Genomic DNA, 17,192 nt, shown 5'->3' with positions numbered 1-17,192 from the left:
AGATCCCACCCAAAGTGCTTTAAAAAATATATGAACAGCACTGAAACAGCTACCTTGTGATGTAGAGCAGCAGCCAGTAGGTGCACACAACACAAAGCAACATTTGGAAGTGGAGGGAGAAAAGCCAGAGGCAACCACATCTCTTACAAAAAAAGTGCAATCGTATCTTTAACGTCCACCAGTACTGATGGGACCTTAGTTATTCAGGTTTCTCACACACACACACGGGAAGTTGAATGGAACTTAATATGGCTAAGTTACCCCAGTGGAATTCAAAACGATGCCTCCAAGAAGTGCAGGCATTTCAAATCTGACACCAACAAGCTATGTACATAGAAGCAGATAATTTGTTTATACCAGTTGACTGATGTCCTCAACTCCAGTTTAGCATCTGGGTAGACAGGGAAGTTATCCGGAACGAGTTCGTCACTGGACACTACTGCCTATCAGAACACACATGTTCTGTTTACAGTTATACACCCAGAAGTCCAAAAGGGAGAGAGGGAAAGAGGTTAATTTAACAAATACTTTTAATTTATTAGCATCTGCAGGCTCTCTTTGTATTAAGTTATCTTGTTGTGACTGTTTTTGTGGGACCTAAAAGCTAGCATCTTTTAAAGCAAAGTAAGACCAGAATACCTACAGGATACTACTTGCATTACTCTAATATTAATTTAACAGATAAATACTTTACTATAACATCTATTGAAAAAACTATTGAAACATCTACTGTTCACCACGACGTTTATACTTCGACAACACTAACATTAGAGATTCAATAGCAGCAAGCTGACAATCTAATTTGTCCTAAAGCACTCAATAATCTAATATTTGCTCAAAAATATAATAGACAAATAAAATAATCAAACGAAGAGGCACAGATTTTGATACATCTGGTTCCTTTTTTCCAGTGTAATATCTAGGGTTATCCAGGTTATTTCCCTTTTAATATTCAAAAGGAGTGTGTGTCAGTGCACAGATGAAAGCATAATAAGTATTACTGTTCTGCTATGGGAAATTGTGGGGAAGGTGTCACCATGAAGATCACCTGGTGTCCCCAGCATCTGATCTGGCCATCCACCCACAGGTACACTATCTCCTTAAGTGACAGCTCTCTCTCTCACCTTGAAAGAAAACGTATTACATTTAGCAAATTATTGCAGGTCCTATCCTATTCTGCAATTCCTCAGCACGTGGAACTGCCCTGGATTCTAACAAAAGCGCTGTGTACAGGGAGCAGAATTAGGCTCTGTGTGTTAACAGCTTAGGGCCTGATCCCACTCCTGTTGAAGTGAATGGGAGTATTTCCATTGACTTCGGAAGTCTGTCATCACACATGCCCTATAGCAGAAAAAAGCACATTCTAGAGCAGTGGTTCCCAAACTTGTTCCTCTGCTTGTGCAGGGCAAGCCCCTGGCGAGCCGGGTCGGTTTGTGTACCTGCTGTGTCCGTGGGTTCGTTCGATCACGGCTCGAGGTTCGCTGCTCCAGGCCAATAGGAGCTGCTGGAAGTGGCACAGACCGAGGGACGTACTGGCCGTCGCTTCCAGCAGCTCCCATTGGCCTGGAGCAGCAAACCATGGACACTGGGAGCCGTAACCAGCCGAACCCGCAGACATGGCAGGTACACAAATGGGCCCAGCCCGCCAGAGGCTTTCCCTGCACAAGTGGCGGAACAAGATTGAGAACCACTGGACTAGAGTAAGAGTTTAAGATCACTCCTGGGATAGATGATAAAAATTAACTAGCAGCTGTAACTATTATGTGCATCTCATGGCAGAAGGATAATCAGGGACCCAAGAGACCTGTTTCTCTGCTCTAGTAAAGAAAGTCTGAAGACACAGGTTAATGGGTCAGCATGGCAAAGCAAGTCCTGAAATAAGCTATTTTCGTTCAAATATACATCCCGAAATATGTGGGACAGAACTGTATCATTCTAAATTTTAGACCTGATAATCAACAATGAAAGATACACCAGTGCATGTGTCTGGGTCACAGCTTCAGAGGACAATATATTCTAGCTCTGCTTCCAAAGCAAAGGTACACTCAGATACAAAGTGGGAAGGAGGCTTACTGAAGACAGGAATCTTGTAAGAGACCAAGACACCAAAACATATACTGTCTACAAAGTCAATAGGAAGAGGTATTTCCAGAACTAATGGCAAGACCTTGAAACGGCATGACCACTGTCCTGGAAATGAGCAATTTTCACATTTCTATGCATGTCTGATGACAACAGGAAAACAGGCATACCATTATTAGAACCAAAATTTTGAACTAAATGCACAGCAACATGTAAACTGAAATACATGCAAGGGCTACAGAATAATACATAAAAATAAAGTGAAAGAATGCAGAAGGCCTCATCAGTTATCTGTAAGAGGACAATTAAAACCAAAATATATTGAAAATATTGTTAGAAATAAAATAAGGCAGAACAGATCCCAGGTTCATAGTTCAAAAGTCTAGTATATACTGCCAAGCAACAACTTTTGGTAGTCAAGTTACTTGTTTTCCTGATACTTGGGGAGATGAGTAGTTATAAGTTTCCCCTGTACCGCGACATACTGTTTAATTCAAACAATAGTCTGTTATTTTTAACAAGATGATGAGGGCCGCAGCAGCTTCATCTTACTCTGCTACCAGACTGCCTGTTATCCCCTATATATTAGAACCATAGCGATGCGTCCCCAGTAACCAGCACACAGGATTCAAGGCAAGCTGCCATAGTGTCACGGTCAAAGCAGCATATCAAAGGCTTCTGAAATATCCTTATAGATACAGCTCTGTCATTGTTGCATGTAAGAGCATTAGCAGAGAGGAGGAACGCAGCTTCATTACTACAGCCTACCCTGAAACCACAGCCACATAAGAACATTAACTCTGCGGACCAATGCAGCTTCACTATTATAGGCCCGCTCTAAAATCACACTGGACATCAAAGGAATTGAGATAAATGGACCAGTGACTGATTAGCTAAGAAAAGCCTGGGTGACACTGTCCTAAAATTAGAAATCTCAGACAGCAAGGAAAATGTCTTTAAAAGTATAACAATCATTTGAAAGGCAAGATAAAAGAAGAAGAATATGAGTACCAGGTACCAATTAAATGTGAAAATCTTTAACGAGTTTAACAGAGCAAGGATCCAAGGGATAAGTTACTGAATGCATGGTGCCCATCAAATACATTCACTAGGAAAGAGAAAAATTCTCTAATAAGCAAGAGTGAAATGTCAGGCTGTGGTCAGAGCCAACCACTGTAGAGGAATGTGAAGGCAGGGCTTTTCTTTGCAAATAGAAAAGTAACAGTACCCCCCTCCCCAACACCCACACCCACAAAAAAGCAGTAAAGTGAGAATAAAAAGTAGATCTAGCAACTTCAAGAAAGAGCAATATTCCAGAGTATTGGATCTTCAATGAACCCGTTCCGTTACAGCCTTACTCCTTCCAATCTCCTGTCACCACATTTCTCCACACCCTTTAACAAATAACTAAAATTAAGGCACATTACAACTACCATGAACTGCCAATGTACTCAATATTTGACAGGCAAAATTGATATTAAACTTTCATCCTAATCAGGTGAGGATTCAAAAGGATATTAAACTCTAAAAAAAAAAAAACTCTTGGAAAATTTGTCATCAAGTATAGGAGGGTAGCAGCAAAAAAGCAACAAGTAATGGTCAGAAATAAGTACGGCTGGCTCGGAGAGCTAATAAAACAGCTTTGCACTGCTATTGAGAGACAAACACTGGAAGCACTTCAGAGGCAGCAGACTGCCTCTGGGAGAGGAGAGAAAGGAATATGCAAAGCATTGCTAAACTGTGACCCCTTCAGCCAACTGAGCAGCACTGATGGATTCCCTGGGGTGGGGGTGGGGGGGTCCTGCCCAGCCATCTGCAGAAAGATGGAAGCTGAGATGCAGGGCCAAGAGACAGGAGCAATAAAAGGGGAAATGAAGAATCATGATGGTTTCTTCAAGAACGTGGATGACCCCGAATGGTTAAAAAGAGTACTTCACTACAATATCAGAGTAAGGCCATTTGATAGGATAATGGTCTTAAACTTGCATGCAAATCCATACGCACATATTGCCACACACTGCACCTCAGGGAATAAAAAAAAGCAACTGTGATAGCAAAACCAAGGACATTATATGTGCACCATCTATTTGATAACAAGCACTCAGGATTGTGGTAGGCAAAAAAATAAAAATAAAAAAATTAGATTTTAGTTTATTTTCAACAACTTCCAATGGACTCAAAAAACAAAAACTAAAAATTTGGATAATCCAGATCAGCAGAAAATAATTAAAAAAAGAAATCAGGACAGAGAAAAACAGAAACACAAGTATCAAAGCATAAGTAATAATGTATACTGTTCTGTAAGCATATTTACTACAACATTTTCCCCATTCCAGTATCATATGCCACTAGAAGCAAGACTTTAAACTAGAACCCAGATGACAGTGTTGTATAAAATTCCAAACTATTACAAATGAAAAAGGTAAACATCACCATGTCACACTGCAAACTGATCTGGGCATAAACAAGACAAAGACACTAACCTCAGTCATGCAGCCCTCAAATTCACTGGCCACTGGAGCTAAAACCATCATCTTCCAGCATTTGTATTCCATGACTGTTTACTGGGCAAATGCCAATTTCACAAGCCCACAGCTAGTCCTCTCAGAAGATTTTTTTTTTTAAACATTTATGAAATGGGTTCATTTGCATTCTTTTACTGACTAATCAGTGCTTGAATCTCACATCAGTCAGCAGGCTAAAGAAATAAATCAATGAATCCAGGCCATTAAAAATTACATCACAATAGCAGCATCAGCCAGCAGTCCACCTACAATCTAAGCAAGCATTCACTCCAAGCTCTATCTGGCCAGATTAAAATGCCAATTATCACTAGTCCATTTAGATATTCTATCCCCCATAAAATCACTATTTAGATATAAAAGCCCCTATTTGTCTAAAAATCCAGATTTAGGAATCATTGTCAGACGTCTAATAATCTCATATGTAACATATTATCCACTTTCATTTGTAAACAATTTATTACCAAAAAAGGTCTTTTTAATTGCCTATGGCAATTAATGGTAATGATTTTTCTCTTGTTTTATTCCTGTGAAGTGTGATCACTCGCTCACACAGCTGCCATGTGTCAGTACATGCAGAGGTTGCAATAGATTATGAAACTGTCCATCATTGACCTTCCATGGAGAAGGAAAAACTGGGATTTTAAAGGTTTCCTCAGAGGTCCATTGCAACTATATTTAAAAATCAATACAATTCCAACATGCTGCTTTAATATGCAACAAAGAAACTTATTGCTTTGGTCATGGTCAATTTATACATCAGTTAGACTAATTTTCAAAGTACATAACACAGGATATGGTGTATGTTGTGGATTGTACAGTGTATCTCTGTAAATCTGATGCTGTAAAATGATTGCAGTTTTCCCAAAGGGAGAAATAATCCTTCATATTTAAAGGAACAGTGTCAAATATTTAGAGATGTTTACTGCTTATCTAAAGAAAAAGATTTTGGAAGGTCTTAAATTAAAAACATTACTACAGCCTGTTCAGAAAATTTATAATATGTAAACCAGCCACCAACCGTAGCAGGAAAACATTTAGGCCTTTTAGAATGCAGGATGTGAGCATATGATAGGACATTCAGTCTCTTCATTGCACAGAGACCTGATGCTTGCTGAATACACTATAGTCACTTCGCAGAAGAGTCCAAACAGAGATTGCATCAATATGGCAACTTGTGTTCTGGGCTAGTAGCCACGTATTCAAAATGCAGTTCAACTTGGTGCTCAGACAACCAGAAGTTCAACGTGTTTGTTGTCTTCTGGCTGCCAAAAATTATCTCCCCTTATACTCAGCTCCCCATGCCTTCCCCCCTGGATAGACACTGTCCATTCCACTGAGAAAAAGACTAATACTACAAGCTCCTACAAAGGAGTGCACCCAACACTACAAATGCAGTCTCCAAGGCCAGACATACATGAGGAAAAAGCCATGTTTTCAAAATGTGATAAGTAACACATTTTAAAATCCTAGGGTAAACAGGGCCAGTTGTAGTTTTAACATTTCTTGAGAATTTAGAGAAAAAGAATCAAAAGGTAGCATGTGGAGAAAACAGAATGGGAAGAGCACAATATTTTAAGCAATAATTCAGTTAATACACAGCTCAAGAGAATACTTTAACGTTGCAATAATCCCACCACCCTCCATAATCAAGAAACAGAAAGCTGGTAAATTTACAGAAGAACAAGTGAAAACTAAAAGATCTCTTCCATAATAATCCTGCAAAACTCCAGAATGAACATTATGAATATAATCATTAAAAAGTAAGGAGGGCTCTGCACTTTCAGAAATATTGATATAGAAACAAATTGCAGTAATTCAAGCCATTCAATCAGATCTTTGCTATTGGAACACTGGGTCAACAATGACTCAGCATGAAAAGTTAAGTCTTCTTTAAAAATGTGTAGTCGATTCCCCCCCAAAATATGAATTAATTTCCATTTGAATAACTGCAAAAAAATGAAACAGGGCATGTTTGTGCTTTATTTCACCTGTTCAATGCAAACAAGAACTGTGCAACCAAAACACTGATTAAAATCAAGAACTTTACATTCAGTATTGCACATTAACTGCCACCCTCTTCATTATCCAACACCACCTTTGTGACTTGAGCACTTTGGGTACTAAAAAGTGAGGTCCAAGCTAGACTGGAAAAAATAAAAAGTAACTTTATATCAGAATGTGACACTGAACAGCTTTACAAGTCAGGAAAACCAGAAATTATCAACATGGCCATTGCTGCCTTTCAAAGAGGTCAGGTAATTCCCAGCTCCTTTCACAGAAATAATGGTTAGGAACACACCCTCATCATCTACTCCTTGGATAACAATGTCCTCACCAACCCAGCTTGACCTCTGCTAAAGGCATTCCAGTGATGAGAAACGCAGAATCTATGCAGAAAACACACTACCTTGCACCAACAGGCACACGTAACTATCACAGAAAATGTTAACACCACAGATTCTTGAAGCCATCAATACATGAACAAAAGCAGATATAAATATATCATTTGCTTTGAATTCCTTCCTTCAATGTCAGATCACAGCATGGAAAGCTGCTCATCCCCCAGTCTTTACAAAATCAGTTATCAGCTCAAGTAAGTCGGGAAAAACATCAGCTTCTAGTAAATCTGCCTGCTCATTCTATTATGTAAACCAAGCACAAGAACATACACAAATACACCTCTGCCCCGATATAACATGACCCGATATAACATGAATTCGGATATAATGCAATAAAGCAGTGTTTCGGGTTGGGGGAGGGGGGCTGTGCACTCCAGTGGATCAAAGCAAGTTCAATATAACACGGTTTCACCTATAACACGGTAAGATTTTTTGGCTCCGGAGGACAGCTTTATATTGAGGTACAGGTGTATTTCTTTCTTCTAGTAAGAATGTGAAGGATGGTTTAAAAAAAAAAATACAACAGGTCCAAACCTTTAGTTCACCATGCTAAGAAAATATTTACTGCCACACACAATATTTTCAGACCTGATAGAGTCACACTTTAAGAGAATAAACCTGAATTACTGAAACAAAAATAGTGCACAATTCTGCCCTGGAGTGCAAATGAAACTTTCAGGGCCTTTTAGAAACTGCAGATCATATTATCTTCCTGATTATAATTAACTGGCTAAAAGAAACTGTGTTTTCTGTCTCACAGGCTTTGCTAAATGTTCCTCGACACCATCTACAATTAAAAACTCATGATTGTCCTACTGATCACTGAAGTTATTTTGATTTACATCACATAGCAATGTTTTTACTCGGTGACTGTGTATCAGTGATACACACACACACAGAGGATTTGATTTCTAATCTAAGTAAGAGACGATAAAACAAAGTTGATCAGTGTAATCTTGCTAGCCCTTCACACAACTGCTCCCTCAGAGCTATGGTCCAATCCTGCTGCCACAGAAGTCAGTAAGTTTCCAGCTGACTTCAGTGTGAGGAGGACTGGACCTTAGTAACTGATTATGGGAAGGATTATTACAAACATATGCAGCTTGATACCCCCCAAAGGATGTGCTAAAATGGATATATATGTCTGTACTGAACGGACAGGTAAAGAGAGATGACCCTCCAGGAAAGCCAATTTATTCTATTTTAATGTGGAGAATCATTTAAAGCTGCAGTTTCCAAACCCTTTGGGACAACTGCCCCACTTTACCAGCCAGTGCCTGATGCATCCCAATTAACTGTGCATGCTACAAGCTCCCTGAGACAACTGGGACCCCCTGATCCTCAAATATTGCCCTCGGACTGGATAGAACCCCTTGTTCTATAGGAGATGGTGGGCAGAAGGTATGATAAACTGGTGCCCATCATTTGTCATTCAACTGCATATGCTTACCCACCAAAGAATTTATTTTGTGAGGTGAAGCTGGGAGGTGGCCAAGCTCTCCCACGAACTGGTGAAGAGAGACATATGAACAGGAGGGGGGCAGTGATGGCAAACCAGAGAGGAGGGAATCTCTACAGTATCAGTAACAAAATTGAGAGATTCCAGCGACTGGGAAATCAGAGTTCTCTATTGGCATGGGGAAAGTGGGAGCCAAGGGAGGAAAATCACATCTCTTTCTGCGGGACAACGGGTCTTCTCTCCCCCATCCCCCCAGCTCACAGAAATTATTTATAATCGAAAGAGTGGGTAAATTTACTCTGGACCCCTCCCCTAGCAAGTACAAAGCAAAGAGGATAGAGAGGGCGAGGCCTAAAATCTGCAGCACTGTGCCTGAGGACTAAGGAGGGGGACATATCTTGAAATCTCCTGGCACTGAGGGTGGAGCAGACCGCACTAGGACATGGGAGGAGGGGGGAAAAGGGTGTTAGGAAAAAACCCCAGGAACAGTGAACAATATTCCCTGGCAGCAACCATATACTTCCTCATCCTCCCCCTGGCACAAGAGAGGGGGCTATCCGTTGACACAGGAGAAAAAGAATGGGAAAAAAACCTTAGCAGGAGGGTGGGGACTGATGCAACAGCCACCTAGAAGGAAGTGAGAGGACCAATGTTCCCTGGCACTAGGTGGCTCTCACATTTAACCCTCCCCGAGGGCCACAATGAGGGACAGGAGGCTGCTTCATGGTAGCTGGTCACAGGGTCAGAAAAAGAGGGCATATTTCCCCACTATGTAAGCAGGGGCTGAAGGAGGCTGCTCCTCACCCCCTGCCACATGGCATCCAGGTGGAGGGGCCAGGCAGGCAATTCATCATCCCCTGCCCCCATGACCAGAAGGGTGGGGGAAACACCCACCCCAGCTCCCAGGGCCTGAGAGACAGGGAGAGGCATGCTCCACCGCCCCCTCACTCAGGGGTCAGGGGCTGGAAAGGAGGGCAGGTCATTCTTCCCATCCTCCACCCCCTCTCCCCCAGGCAGGGAGAAGGGGTCACTCCCCGCTCTTCCCCTCCCCCATGTCAGAGGGGATGGGGGGGCCATTCTCTGTTCTCTACCCCCCCAAGTCACAGTGGCAGGTGGTCATTCCCCACCCACCCCCCACATGGCAGGGTGGGTGTGGGGTCCCCCCTCATCCTCTCCCCTCCCCCCCACATGGCAGGGTGGGTGTGGGGTCCCCTCCTCATCCTCTCCCCTCCCCCCCACATGGCAGGGTGGGTGTGGGGTCCCCTCCTCACCCTCTCCCCTCCCCCCCACATGGCAGGGTGGGTGTGGGGTCCCTCCTCATCCTCTCCCCTCCCCCCCACATGCCGGGGGGGTGTGGGGTCCCCCCTCATCCTTCCCCCGCCCCCCCACATGGCAGGGTGGGGGTGGGGTCCCTCCTCATCCGTCCCCCGCCCCCCCACATGGCAGGGTGGGGGTGGGGTCCCTCCTCATCCGTCCCCCGCCCCCCCACATGGCAGGGTGGGGGTGGGGTCCCTCCTCATCCTCTCCCCTCCCCCCCACATGCCGGGGGGGTGGCTCCCCCCTCATCCTTCCCCCGCCCCCCCGTGGCAGGAAAGGGGGGGTGGCTCCCCCCTCAGGCCGCGGCAGGGGGTGGGGCCCGGCCCCATTGTTCCCGGCGGCGCAGGGGGAGGGGCCCGGCCGGGCGGGGGGGGGCGATACTCACCCTGGCGGCGGCGGGTCCGGCCCGGGACTCCGGGAGGGGGAGGAGGCGGCGGCGCCGCCATGTTTCTCCCGGGCGGTGGGGGGGGGGCGCTCCCTCTCGGGGCGGGCTCGGCCTGTAATGGCGGCGGCTGCCGCGGCTCCTTCCTCCTCCCCTCAGACTCCGCCGCCGAGGGCCGCGGGAGCGAGCGAGCGCGCGCGCGGCGGCAGCAGGGGGCGGGGCCGCGGGCTCCGGCAGCGCGGGGCGGGAGAGCGCGCGCCGGCGTGCGCGCGACACGCGGGAGCATGGGGCGGGCGCGGGCGCGCGGGCAGCTGTGGGGGGCGGGGCCGCCGGGTCTGAGCGGGCTGCACCACGCGCGGCCACACCCCTCCCCCAGCCCCACGCGTGACCCCCCCCACGGACACCCCTCTAGCGCATGCGTGACCGCACCCCACGGCCTATCCCCCGCGGCCCGTGACTGCCCCACGCGGATCCCCATCCCCCACACACCCACACGTGCTCCCCCACTCGTGTCTGCCCACACCCAGGCGCGCCTCCCAGTTCCACGCACCCCACGTGCTTGCGGCCCCACGGAGAACATCGTTCCAGCTCTACCTGCCAAGTGATGGGCTGTGAACGAGCTGTAACCACTCAGGACAGGTCGTGGGGTCCCCGGGGATAGGTCTCTGGAGAACCTGGGCTCACTGTGCAGCCGCAGGCAAAACCCTAACGGGATGTTAGGAACCCCTAGGAAAGGGCTAGATTGTGACAGAGAAAACAGCATAATGGCCCTGTATAGAGCCATGGCACGCCCACGCCGGGACTCCCGCCTGCAGCGCTGGTAACCCCCTCTCAAAAAGAGATATATTAGAATTCAAAAAAGCTGCAGAGGACAACAAAAATTACTAGGGGGGGTATGGAACAGCTACCATATGAGAAGAGATTGAAAAGCCTGCGACTGTTCAACTTAGAAAAGAGACAACTAAGGGGGGAGATGAGAGAGATCTCTAAAATCATGACTGGTGTGAGACAGTGACTAGGGAAGGGTTATTGACCCCTTCATGTAATACACAAACCAGGGGATCACCCAGCAACATTCACAGGAGGAGGTTTAAAACAAACGAAAGGAAATGCTTCACTCAGCACACTGCAGACCTGGGGACTCATTGCCAGGGGATGCTGTGAAGGCCAAAAGTGTAATTGGTTTTAAAAAATAAGAAGTTCCTGGAGGACAGGTCCAGCAATGGCTATCAGCCAGGATGCTCAGGGACACAACCCCATGCTCAGGGTGTTCCTAAACCTCTGACTGCCAGAAGCTGGGACTGGGTAACGGGATGGATTGCTCAGTAATTGCCCTATTCTGTTCATTCCCTCTGAAGCACCTGGCATTGGCCACTGTTGGAAGACACGATACTGGGCTAGATGGACTATTGGTCTGACCCACTACGGCCATTTTTATGTTCCCCACCCCATGCACACCCTATACGTGCGCCCCATGCCTACCTCCACCCCAGTGCACACCTCCACATATGTCCTAATGCATCACGGCTACCCTCCATCCCTGTGCACACCCCCACATATAGCCCCACACCTACCCTCCACCCCTGTACACAGCCACATATATGGCCCCACACCTACTCTTCACCCCTGTGCATACCCCAGGCATGCCCCCCACATCCCATGCCTCTGCCCATCCTTATGCACCCTCCATACATACCCCATGCTCTGTGCCCTCTTCCCCCACCACCATGCACTCCCCACACTCCATGCAACTCCTGTCCCTCCTCTTTCCGTTTTGCACAGCCCACACTTACTTCCAAGCCCGAAGCCCACCTCATGCCCCATCCAACCCCACACCCTTTGTGCACCCCCCCACCCCATGAATGCGCCCATACCCAGGCACACCCCATGCAACTCAACTCCACCCCTCCCCCTCTCCTTGTGCAAGCCCCACACTTAGCCCCCCATGCAAACCATCCAACCCTACACCAGCCCTCTCCCCTCCCTGTGCACAAACCATGCCCTAGGCACACCCCATTCAACTCCCACACCTCCCCTTCCCCTTGTGTATGCCCTACACTTATCCCCTGCATCCCATGGAAATCCCCTCGCTCCATCCAATGCCACATTCCCATGCATATCTCCAAGCAACCTGCTCTCCTTCCCCATGAATACCCCACATGTAACTCCCATGCAACGCTCATACCCCATGCAACCCTGCCACATATTGATCCGGCCCCACATCCCTGTGCACGCTCCACACAACTTCCTTTCTTTTCACTCTGCAGACCTGCCCAAAGTCTCCTATAAACCCATCTATGCTCCATCCAACCTTCCTCCCCCGTGCATGCTCCCTGCAACCCCCATCCCACCTCATGCAACCCACCTATGCTCCATCCAACTTTACATTGCTGTGCATGCCCCATGCACACCGCCACCCATTTGTGAACAACAACCTATATAATCCCAGACCCCCAGCCTCTGCAAATCCCACAAACTCTGTGCATAGCCCATTCCTTGTACACATCCTATTCATAACCAGCATGCCCCTATCCAACCACACGCACCCTGGAAATACCCCCAGGTCATTCACAGCCCAGGCAACTCCCCCCACATCTAGGTTCACCGCTTGTCCAGGTTTTCCTAGGATGGTCTCTTCTTCAAGGTAGCTGGGGTGCTCAGTGTGCACAGCCAGCTGTATGGGGTCAGGCTCATCCTGGATGTCCCAGTCTTTTGTATCTCAGAGGTGGCAACTCAGTGCAAAGACCTCCATGCCCAGGCCGCATCCTGTTCACATCCCCTATATCCCATCCAACGCCATACATGCCCCACAGCTTGAGAAACCACACCTACCCTCCCTCATACCATGCATTCCCCTGCCTTGTGAGCACATCCCATCCCGCCTTATGCACACTTGGTACAACTCTCCATTCACCACCCCTTACCATCGCTCCCTGGAGCCACGCCAGGCACTCCCTCCCTCATGTGAGCCTCTGGCTCCCCCATTCAGCCCCCCCCAAGCCTGTGCATGTCCTAAACAACCTCCCCATTTTCCCACACTGTCCCCACACCACTCCCTTGGTCCTCTATGCAATCCTTATACAATACACAACCTCCACACAAAAACTTATGTGAATCCAATGTACAACCCTATGCAATTCTGCCCCCCCCCCCATCTCTGTGCACCTCCCTTGCTCCTATGCAATCTCTATACACACTTTTGCCTTATAGCATCCTCCTATCCCTGCCCCTCTGGCATTTCTGCTGGCCACAGGGCAATGCAGGCACCTCCCCTACAGAAGAAGGGAGGAATTAACACAGGCCAGTGCAGAAAAGCTACCCGTGCCTTAATGTGCGGTTCTTCGCTTTGCAAAGCAAATGAGCTTTGGGGAGAGAGTCTCCTCTTGCAGACAGTAAAGTGATTCTGCCCTGTGCTGAATGTCTCCTAGAAGGATTCAGGTCTGCAGAGAATAAGGAGGGTCTTATGCCAGCCCTAGCGAGCTGGAAAGTTTCCTCTCTATTTCTACAGCCCTCTAGCCGGGCATTATTTGGTAGAGAAATTGTGCATATGAATGGCCTGTGATAATGCATCAAGGAACTGTTCTGTAACTAAACCACACAAATTGGTAGAAGCCTGCAGATATCTGTGGACCATTTTTGCTGATCTTGGATCAGATGCAGATACAAATTGGACCAAAACCAAGCTTGTTCCATAACAGACCTTGAGTCCTCCACGGAAAGAGCCCTCAGCTTTCTTAATTCTGACCCTCTTTGCATGATGCTGTTAAATGCTCCCCTGCCCCTTTGCTCCCAAAGGGTCTCCTATCCAGCTGGGAGTTCCAGCAAATCTCCTCTCCTCCTCAGGCTCTGAATGGTCAGCAGCAGTGTTAACTGTACTACAAGACACAGAAAGGAGTTATTACTATCTCATTGCAAAGCCAGCGCAGCAAACTCCATATGCCCATGGTTCAGCACAGCCCTAGTCCATGCCAAACAAAGAATACAACTTCCAGAGTGTCTCAAACTTTTATTGCTGGGACCCCCTTCGAAAATATTTCAAACTGTGACAACTCGCCCCTGAAAAAAGTGATCACATCCCCATATCACACCACCCTTACTTCTGCGCTGCTGCTGGGGGCAGTGCTGACTTCAGAGCTGGGTGACCAGCCAGCAGCCCCTGCTCTCCAGCCATCGGGCTCCGAAGGGCGGGGGCTGACAGATCGTGACACCCTCCCATAATAACCTCGCGATCCCCTGAGGGGTCATGGCCCCCCTGCCCTAGCACTATGGGTTTAATAGCCCACTGTAGAAACCTTAGCCTTTGCACCTGGCCCTACACCTTTTTCTCCTTTCTCTTTCAAGTCTTGTCAGGTGAGGAAACCTTCTCCCCCACTCATATAAGGATGGACTCATCTCTCAGGGAAGGTGTCTGTGATCCAGATTTAGCACCGGGGCAGGTTTTACATTAGTGAGATACCATGGAGAGTAGAAGCCCAGAGGGAGGGCATATGGGGGCAGTGTGGCCTACTGGAGAGGGCACCAGATGGGGGTCAGGAGACCAAACAATATCAAGCCACCCACATTTCTAGGCAGCTTTGGATTTGCCTTTTGTTTGGGCGGAGACCCATGCCTGTATTTGGTTTGGAGACTTCTATTATTTCAGGCACTTCTTTACATTCACCCTGAATGAATGGCGATGCTTATGCCCAACCTGAAACAACAAGGTTTAAAAAAAAAAATCACATCCTTAATAGACAAAGTTATCACCTTCACCTTGCTCACCTTGATCGATCCGCGTATAGATTGCGCCGATCACAATACATCTTCCATTCTTCTCTTAGTTATACTGGGACAAAATCTATACATAGATCAAACCATAGTGAGAGACAGTCCCTGTCTCAAAGAACTTACGAGCTAAACATATAAGACAGACAAAGGGTAGGAGAAGAAACAGAGGTAAAGTAAGTGACTCTTGATTCCTGGTCCATCACCCTATCCAATAGGTTATGCGGCCTTTAGGTTGTTCCCTTGGATGGACCTCTGGGCCCAGATCTTCAAAGGTCATATGAGGAGAGACTAAAAAGATTAGGGCTGATCAGCTTTGAAAAGAGATGACTAAGGGGGGATATGATCGAGGTCTACAAAATCATGTGAAGAGTGGCGAAAGTGGATGGAGAAGTGATATTTACCCTTTCTCACAACCCAAAAACTAAGGGTCATCCAAAGAAATTAATAGTCAGCGTGTTTAATACAAACAAGAGGACATACTTTTTCACAATGTACAACTAACCTGTGGAACTCATTGCCAATGGATGTTGGGTTGGCCAAAAGTACAACTGTGTTAAAAAAAGAACTGGATAAGTTCAGGGAGGATAGGTCCATCTGTGGCTATTAGCCAAGATGGTCAGAGACGCAACCTCATGCACAAGGTGACCCTAAACCTCTGACTGCCAAGAAGCCAGGAGGGGAAGACGGGCCGATCACTCCATAATCACCCATTCTGTACACTCCCCCTGCAACTCTGGTACGACCCACTGTCAGAGACAAGAAACTGGGCAAGATGGACCATGATCTGACTTGATATGACAACTCTTATGTTCTAAGGTATTTAGAATTCTAACTCCTTTGTGGGCCTTAATGATTCCTCCAGGCTGGGAGAAGAAAAGCTGCTAGACCTCAGGTTTGGTAGAGCTGAGTGGGTTACAGAGAGCAAAGTGAAAGGAAAGGTCTCTATTGCTTTAGTTAAAGGAAAATAAACTTGATATTTGCCTCATTTGTAATGGGAGTTGGAGCTGCCAGCCCTGGTCCAGATGAGCAGGAAGAGGCTGCGGCAGAAATGGCCAAGTTTACAGAAATGAGTCCTGCGACGCAGCACTGCCTCTTGTAGATTAGGTCTTGTCCATTCATCTGGGAGGTGGGCGTGGTGGAGGAAGCAGTGACTGATGGGAGAAAAGGGCCAAACGGCTATTCAGTGCCTGACCCACAAGCTGGAAAACGTTCTAGTTGAGAAGAAAAAGCCATTCCTAGAGCTGGTCTCTTTAAACAGCTGGTCCTGGAAAAAGCTACAATGTTCTAACACTTGTTTGTGTATATTAAGAGTAATAATTATTTAAGCTACAAACAAAAGGTTTCCGGAGCGAATGCTAAAAGCGGAGCCCAGGAACGAAGACAGTAGCTGGGACTCTCACACGTGCCGGGAGCTGGTATATTAAGTAGTAATCACACTTGATCTTTCATCTAAGAATTTCAAGCCATGTTACAGCAGTGAAGACAGTGGCAGATTTCGAGTTAGTGGGGCCCTGTGCGCAGCTTCATTTTCGGGGACCCTCTTCGGGACCCAGCCAAGAAAAAGAACATTCTCTCTTATCCCCCATTTCTCATTCTTTTTTTCTTCATCCTCCTCCTATATTATAAGTAATGGGAAGTAAATGAAAATAAAGTGAGGTACCTTGATTGGGGCGGGGGGCTGAGGTGCAGGAGGGGGTGCAGGGGGCAGGCTCTGGGAGGAAGTTTGGGTGCTGGGTATGGGCTCTGGGCTGGGGCAGGGGGTTGGGATGCGGGAGGGGGTCAGGGGAATGGCGCTTACCTCGGGCGGCGCGGCTCCCAAAGCAACCGGCGCACACACCCATCCGGCAGCAGCTCCTAGGTGGGGGGGAGGTGGAGCAGGGGGTCTCCGTGTGTGGCTGCCGCCCCCGCAGTTCCCATTGGCCTCAGTTCCTGGCCAATGAAAGCAGCAGAGTGGGCGCTTGGGGTGGCGGCAGCGCGCAGAGCCATCTCCCCTCCGCCCCCCGCCAGGGGTATGCAGAGATGTGCCAGCAGCCGGCCACTTCTGGAAGCGGCGTGGGGCCACCGCCACGGCATGCAGGCAGCCTGCCTGCCTGAGCCCTGCTGCGCCGCCGGCTGGGACTCAGAGGCAGGTTGTCAGATATTTGTCCCGCATTTTGGGGGCCCCCCTGTTGTTGGGGGCCCTATGCCACCACACGGTTTGTTTCCTGAGTTACGAGGTGTTATCCCCATTTTAAAGATAGAAATGTGTGGCACAAAGATGG

The 17,192-nt window shown here is 47.5% G+C and overlaps 1 protein-coding gene across 2 annotated transcripts in view; it reads right to left on the bottom strand.

Moving 5' to 3' along the window:
* The window catches only part of ARHGAP35 (Rho GTPase activating protein 35), a 103,774-nt gene extending 93,509 nt beyond the window's left edge, over window positions 1–10,265 (bottom strand). Inside the window, exon 1 of one of the 2 annotated variants that reach the window (XR_007770266.1) lies at window positions 10,168–10,265. The gene's annotated coding sequence lies outside the window, so the exon portion shown is untranslated. The remainder of the gene's footprint in view (window positions 1–10,167) is intronic. The other variant, XM_050928387.1, reaches the window with a different exon arrangement.
* Window positions 10,266–17,192: the final 6,927 nt, after the last annotated feature.

This window comes from Gopherus flavomarginatus, chromosome 18, assembly GCF_025201925.1.
Source record: "Gopherus flavomarginatus isolate rGopFla2 chromosome 18, rGopFla2.mat.asm, whole genome shotgun sequence".
NCBI classification, from domain to species: Eukaryota; Metazoa; Chordata; order Testudines; family Testudinidae; genus Gopherus; species Gopherus flavomarginatus.
This window is presented reverse-complemented; position numbering and strand designations above follow the sequence as displayed.